This window comes from Notothenia coriiceps, unplaced genomic scaffold (genome assembly GCF_000735185.1).
Source record: "Notothenia coriiceps isolate Sejong01 unplaced genomic scaffold, NC01 NC01_scaffold00004486, whole genome shotgun sequence".
Lineage (NCBI taxonomy): Eukaryota > Metazoa > Chordata > Actinopteri > Perciformes > Nototheniidae > Notothenia > Notothenia coriiceps.
In genome coordinates, this window is record NW_011337187.1 from 29,443 (window position 1) to 37,593 (window position 8,151).

Sequence of the window (8,151 nt, forward strand, 5' to 3'; positions counted from 1 at the left end):
CATCTCAATTATCTTATTTCCTGTAGATTATCCATCCTTTTGACCAATATGAGCCAAACATTTATATTTCTGCATATTTCGGCTTCTATACTGCTTCCGTTTAATTCACCTTGAAAACCTGCTGAGCTTCTTTGTTATAGCTTTCATAAAAGTGAAATTACTTTTTTGTAATTGCACTTTATTTATACCTACAGTATACAGAGCTGTGCTTTTTCAAGAAGACCTTTCAAACCCAAATGTGCTTCCACAGGTTTTGCAAAGGTCTCTTTATCCCCATGTTTTGATGATATTTCAAGGGCTAAGCTTGGTTATATTTACTGATAAGCAACATGTTTGCCCTTTTTGGTGAGGATAGTCAGGCACACGGAAATTTCAAATCAAATATTCAAACTGTGACCTAACCAGAAGGGACCAAACGCTCTGTTCAGACTTAGATGAGTATTTATGGTATCCTGGCTCTGAGTGATGCAGAACAGTTGCCAAGCAATTGTCGCATGGATTTCTGTCAGTTGATCTTTGATAATTCAAAACAAATTATTCCATCGCGCTTAAATAATAGCAAAGTAATATACTGTTATTGAATAACAATGCATTTCCATGACATCTGTCCATGAAGGGGGTATTTTTCCAGTTAAGTGTTTGACTATTTCAATGGTTTCCAAAGAGTTTGGATGAATTACAAAAGAATACAAAGAAGCAGGATAAAACATGCCATATGGCCAATTAATTTCTTACTTGCTTCTCTTTCATGAGAAAGAATGATGACAAGATGCCAAGGAAAGATGAAGGAAATTAGCAACAATGGCTGTGTCTTACCGACTGCCAGCAGCCGTTTTGTGTCTTTACACATTGATTATACATTCACTGAAGTAGCCTCTGCTACCAGAAAACTCTAGAGTCCATTCCATCCCACTGTGACTCAGGCATGTAACACATCCCACCTGCTTCAGGACACAGCAGCTGTCACTCCACACACAGTTATATTGGGAATAGAGCTCCAAATATCTGCTGACCTTCCAGCCCCCAGCCCCGACTCTCTGTCTCTGTCTCTTTATAGGCTTTTTACTGTCTGTCTGCATGTAGCTTCCAACTGTCTAAAGTTACCCCTAACTGAAGCCAATCCTACACTCACTCAGATATAGTAACATAATAACAAGCAGTCATTTTGCAATCTGATGAAACACACAGACATGAATCCATTCCATTTTGTTTCCCTCCATTTGTTAAACCCTAAGCATAAACACTAGAATAGTTAATTAATGTAAACAGTAGCTAAGGTTCATTGTTCCAATTTCACTAAAACATTCCTCAATACTTTAAAAGGTTCTATATATGGCATTCAGAGTATTCATTTCATAACAAAACAAATATTTTCCATGTAGATATACAGTGGTGTAATTGCATCCTGAGCAGAGAATAACTGCCTCCCCTCTTTAGGTTGTTGTAATTCGATCTTTGTTTATGTGGCCGGCCCAGTCATGTGCTTCTTGGTGCTTAAGGTCCTGTGTGTCCCACTGGCTAGCTAATGGCCTCCACTCACAGCCATGCTAAAATTCTCCCTCAGTTTAAAACCGTTACCTCTGTCACGATAGTTGCAGTTGTTTTCAGTCTTTGCACCGTTAGCACCTTTTGCTGCGAGCCGAAAGCGCAGCCTGTTTCCATTATGAGGTGCAATTGTTCAATGTTTTAAATTGTTTTTTCTTCGGCTGATAAACTTTAATGTATTGAAAGGCAGCAGTACACATATATGATGAAGGTGTTGAAGACACATGGCTGTTTACTGTATAATAACTCAACGTGTGATTCAAATATGGCCATTATTTTTTGAATGACTTTTGAATACACCCTGACATAATTAGCTGTATACTATCAAAGCTACTTTAAAAAAAATATATATATATATATTGCTTTTTGCAATCATTTGCTGCTGTGATGAAGAACATTAAATACTTTCCTGCAAGTATTTCTTTCAAGATTGACGTCTGTGAGTGTGTAACCGTGGCAGCTATCCAACCGAGGAAGACACTGGAGATACCAGTATGACCAAAGTCATCTCAGCCACCACTGAGAGCATTTTGCTGTTTGCTGAGTGTCTGCGAGGTTTATACTTTCCTGCTTATCTATGCAGTAGCAGTTTAGCACATTAGAGCCATGCTTCAAGAAATCTGCCTTTTTCTCTTCAGATCAACATTTAGCATCTAACTTGCTGTTCTGCTCCACTCGACAGGATGTAGAAAGAAAACAGCCAGGCTACGACTATTAGAGTCCCTCAAATATTTTCCTAAATCATTATCGCTACTATAAAAAATGTTTGCTTTTGCGATTTGTTAAATGCTATGAAAGCAGGGAACTTTTGAGAAAGTGATACAGTCTGGCCAAGAAGGAGCGAGAGAAAAGAGCACAGAAATAACAACACTGCCAAAATGCTGCTAGGAAAAACACATCTGAAAATTATTTTTTAAAAGTTGTAGCTAAATTTATGGTAAAACATGCCATTTATTCCACCTAGTGTCGATATAGGAGACAAAAGGCACAGTTAAAGCATGGATATGCCAGCCCTTTGAGCAAATGTTATATATTTGTTATTTTTCTAAGAGTTGATTGTTTCTCTTTTGAATTCCAGAAAATGTGCAGAAGCTCTCTGAGATACAAGTATTTTCCTGCTGGATAGAGGCTTAGATGTTTATTGATCTTTCCACCAATTTGTTTTAGCACAGTCCAGCATGAAGAAGAAGTATATTATTACATGTATGGAAACAATGTCTTTTGGAGCTGCTTCAAAAGACCAGGATTAGCCTCCTTTTTTATTTCAGTTAATATCGTGTTCCAGTTATTATGGTAATGAAACCTCTGTTAAATGTAACCCACATGTTCAATGTTTCACTGCAGGCGATTGTAATTATCCCTGCAAGCTAAGGTTAGACAGCGTTGTTAAAATAATTAATTTGCTTCGGCTTTAAGTCTTGCAGGCACAAGATGTTTGTGGATAAAAAATCTCTTACAAACATTTAGCCAAATCATTCCACACGTATACACTATCAGCAGAGGTATTTTCAATACAGTACCTCTGACCATGACGCCAACCAACGAATCTCTGATCCAGGAAAAGCTTTTAAGCAGTATTCCTACCCATAAACAGCACTGTATTTAACAGCTGGCAACGTGCCTTAAGGACTCACACTTCAGCTTTCTCCAACCATAAAACCACCCTAGTCTGGAAAATTGGGAAGAATGACTCACCAGAGCTTTTCAGTTGTGTGCTTATGACAATTTAGCTTGTTGACATGGGACCAACTCACTGTCTGAATGGCAGTGTTGGGGTGGCAGAGACCAACAGTGTCAAAATGTCCTGAGGTGTTGAGTTGGATTGTTTCGGAATGCAAAATGGTTGCTAATCCATAACAGCTTTATAAAATAATATTATACTGTATATTGGATATTGTACAATTGACAATCGGGTCTTTATGATACTGTTGGTTTGAAGCTACTGTGCGTACATAACTTGTTCTTGCCTTTGAAGATACAAGAGTGGTTTCAATCTTCTCAAGTTACTCATGAAAGAAGAGAGGACTATTACGCTAAAACTCTAAGACTACAATTCCTTATTTCCTAAGTCTTAAGAACATGTTAAATCCATTTCACAACCCATAACACATTTTCAGAGCCCTTGACTTTAGCCCCATTACCCACAATTCTGGAAGCTTGTATTACATTTGATGCAAATCTGCTCTGCAACACGACTGAGCCACCTGTATTACAAATCTCTCTCTTTTTTTTTTATGGATCAGGGTTCTCAACTCTAGAAATGTGTCTCTTTTTTGTAGTGCTGAAAGGAAATATGAGAGACATAGAAGTGAGAATAGGGAATACAAAAGTGGAGAAAAGTGAAGCAGAAGAGAAGAGAACAGGGCGATTTGCTGAGTGAGTGATACATTTTGGATTAGACTTTGAAGCCGTATTCGAGTTGTGCCGAGCGAACCTCCTCGCACATCCACTTCTCATTGGGCTGCAAAGTCATTTCCATGTACATTTTGACTCGTCCCTCTTTGTTCTTGGCTATTTGACTGCAAGGTAAATAGTACCTGCACCCTCAAGAGCGATTTTAATAAGAACCACAGTCACAGAGATCCTACAGTGATATTGCTTGTATACCTGTGTGTTTGCTTGATTCTCTTGTGTTTTCCTCACTGTTTAATGTGTGCCGTCTGTAAAACCAATTGCAAACCTGGGGGTCCGTCCATTTCAGTGTTCTTAGGATTTATTTTCTTTTAAAGTGGGACCTAGCCATTAGGGAGGTCAATTAAGAAGGAAGGTTATTATACACGGTGATGGATTGGCAGAGCCTGCCTTCTTTCTGCATCATTATAGACTCCTTAGACCTCGGACAGACTTCAATGATTGTTTCTGGTCTGAAATGTACAGCGTGCCTCAAAACAAATAATAAAACCCAAAGAAGTAGTTGTTGTTTTTACCAGTTTTTTATATTTGTTGAAACGTCAACAATCATTCAGCTGTTGAGTGTTTGACGATCTTGAGGTGCTGCTTTATTTCAAGAGAAACCGTTTTTTATTATGATGCTGATTGTGCACAGTGTGAGTTCAGTGATTGCTGCACAGTGGAACCGCACATTTGAAACTTTACAATTGAGTATTTAACAAAACAGAACTCCCATCAACGTATCCCCTCATAGACATTGATTGCTACAATATTTTGAAAACGAAATATCTGCAAATAACTTCACTTTCTTGACAACATTGTTGTTCAAAAGAGAAAATAGATAAACGTAGTGAACATATCTGATTGGTTATGTGTTTAATGGAAAACAAGTTATGCTGCAGCTGCTAATCTGCTAAAGTGTTGCTTAGAGTGTGATACAGATACATAGACTCCAATTTACATTTTAACATTAAAAAAATACAAATAATCTGATATGGAACATCAATACTCTATGTGTTGGTCAAAGTGGATAGCTGCCACAAACAAATGAATGGAATACTGATGTTGTTATCAGGGAGCCCAGCATGTACAATCCAATTAAGATTTAAGTCACCAGCACTGTTGTGAGAGGTGTTCAGAGAAACATTTTAGTTTGATGTATAGAGAAAACTTGATCTTAATCACTTTAAAAGCTGTTATTACATAAGTGGCTCATTTCTTGGCTCATTTTGTTATTTGTTGGAGCACTTCTTTAGAAAACTGTTGAGATACAACTGGCGACAAAGTCTAATGGCAGAACACTTGTGCAATTTTGACTATGATTTGATGTTTACACAACTTTGAAGCTGATTACAGCAACAGTTCAGCATAATGAGCAATTTCAAACGACGTGTGTTTTGGCAAAGTGTTTGTCATAGCCCGGCAGTACATTATATTGGTGTATTAAGCTTTTACATTTAGTTGGTGCTTATGAATCCACTGATTTGTTAGTCCTTGCCAATTTTATATGGATAGGTTTTGATTTTCTAATCTTAAATAATACTCATGCCAAATGTTCTCTCTGTTGGATTGCAAATTGTCCATCCTGTTCTTTGCGGCCATGTATGCGGCTTTCACACCAGCGCTTTTCCCTTTCTAGCTTCGAGCTAGAGCTTTTCTGGTTCAGCTCCGGTTTCCCTTTTCTGCTCCTGCTTTGTTCACACCACTCAGAGCCGGTATGGTGCTGCCGCTGCTGCGTCATGACGTCACACATCGCTGATTTGCTCCCCAACGGCGCTCACAACAACAACAATGGGGGACTGCGTCGGGTCGATGATCGTGTTGCTTTTAAAGCAAAGCCGGATTAAATTAAATAACGACTTCTCCAACCTTATACTTTTCAACCTGTGCAGCCCATGTATGGATTCCATCCGATAGCTGCTATAATAAAAATCAAAACGTCTGCCTGCTCTCCACAATGATCAATAACAGCGAACGGATGGTCAAAGTAAGGTACAAATAAACAGAATCACACGAAGCCTGGTTAGTGTTGCCTGACTTTATAAAGTGTGTTTTTTTTTATAAGTGTGTGGTTGCCTTCTAGTCACTTTGCTCAGCACTACTGCTTGTAGGTAGGCATGACGAGACTCTTCAGTCGACCCATGTTCAGGGGAGGTGGGTTTAGTTTCCTGCACGCCTCGACGTAAGAGAGACGTAAGCGACGCCGCCTCTTAGCTCCGAAGCTCTTGCTTCTAGACCGACAAGTTTTTGGAGCTGGAAGTGAACCGGATTCCGGAGCTAAGAGGTGGCGCGGCTGCGGTGTGAACAGGAAAAAACGGTACTTTTCAGGCTCCAGCTCCGAGCCGGAGCTGAAAACGCGTTGGTGTGAAAGGGGCATATGAGAGGGATCACCACTTCACACCTTCCCTCCTCTGAGGCAGTGGCGGAGCCAGGATATTTTCAGTGGGGTGGCCAGGATGGAACCAGTGATCATTTTGGCGTGGCATTGAAATCACTATTATATGAACATAAAAATACATCTCACTATAAAATAAGGGGTTATTTAAGGCACCTAAAGACACCTCTACATTATTTGGGATTAAGCTAGTGGTGGAATAGATCAAATACATTGTAAGTGCAGGACTGGTGTTTGACTTCCTGCATGTGTTTAGGTTTAAGCAACCATTTTTGTGCCATTAATAGAAGGATCCTGTTTTTGGTTGGATACTAAAAAAATGTAACACCCTTTTTCGTAATTCAAGTCACTGCTTGGGCTTCAACCCTTTAACCCAGATGAAGTTGTTTCCAGCTTCGAGGTTATTTTCTCTTTGTGCCTCTACGTTTCTCTGGAACACACAGATATATCTTTTTCTCATCTACCTCAATCTCAGTATCTTATTCTTTGTCTCTTTCATTCTGTCTCTTGATGTTTCCTCACATGTACACTCACTGTCTCCTTCCTCTGTTCCTCCCTCATTCTTCTAGTTCCTTGTCTCTGTTTCTGTCCCTCTGTCTCTTCCACTTTTGTCTCTCATTTCTCAGTTTTTTTCTTTCTCTGTTTACTTATCTGCCCACTTCCTTTTTTAACTCTGTTACGACTCTCAGAGAGTACAACATGACTGATTGGCACTTACTGTGAAAACAATGGTTGTTCTTAATAGTCCCAGACTCCCAAACAACTCAGTGCTGGACTGAATATGGATGGATCAGAGTAAAATGGACAACTGCAGCAGAGCATACAAAATGACGATGCTGTGGATGAGTGCAGTATGCGGTAAATACCACAGACGTTTACAGGAAACCAAGTTTGATGCGCAGAGAAGTAAAAACTGCCATTAGTCAGCCTGTGACGGCCAATACATTCAATACAAAGGGCTTTACTCCAAATTCAATTCTCCTGTTATAACAAGAATCCTGATACGCTGAAAAGGAAAAAAGGACATCATGTATGTTGACATATTTGGTGCGCGAAAAAAACACGTCACCTAGTATCACGTGTTGCATCTTATCACCATTAGGTAGAAGAGAGCAACTTTGTAATGTAATAGTCCGTCAGCAAGAAATCATTTGACAGTGCCTCGGGAAGCAATTACAGTTTTTTTCAACTAAGTTAGCTTTTTCTTACCACAGCACCCGTTTTTTTACCACAGCACCCGTTGGATACATAATTGCTCAAACTTTGAAAACAAAAATATTGGTGGTGGACGGTGTAATGCTCATTACATTCTTTAATTTGAAGCATTTGTTTTTTAACACTTATTTATCTGGCAAAAGTCATGCTACCTGGAAAACGACTATGCCAACAGAGCTGAACACCAGGCGTTGTTTCTAAGAGTTTGTTTTTTTACACTAATTTCCTGTTCCTGCCTTGGTGCAACATTGACCTACAGTCCATGCCTTATTCTGCAAACACAGTGTAGTGTTTTCTGTTTTGCAGCCAATTTATTACCAACACTTTTGGTTGTTAAGCTAATCGGGCTGAATTCATGTGATGTTTTGACAGTTCATATAATTTTTTCCATTTTAAGCTTAAAGGGGTTGTCACCGCTAAGGTCGGGTTATGCTGAAATGCATAACTGAATAATTAATTAAATTGTTTTTAAACTCAATGACATGAAGTGCAGTCACGTCCAACCAACATTTCCCTTTAAAAAAAGCTACCTCATGAAAAGTACCAGAGCCAAATGTGGATTTGGGAGACTGAAAGACAAGATAGGAAGTCTAGCAGGTAACGGG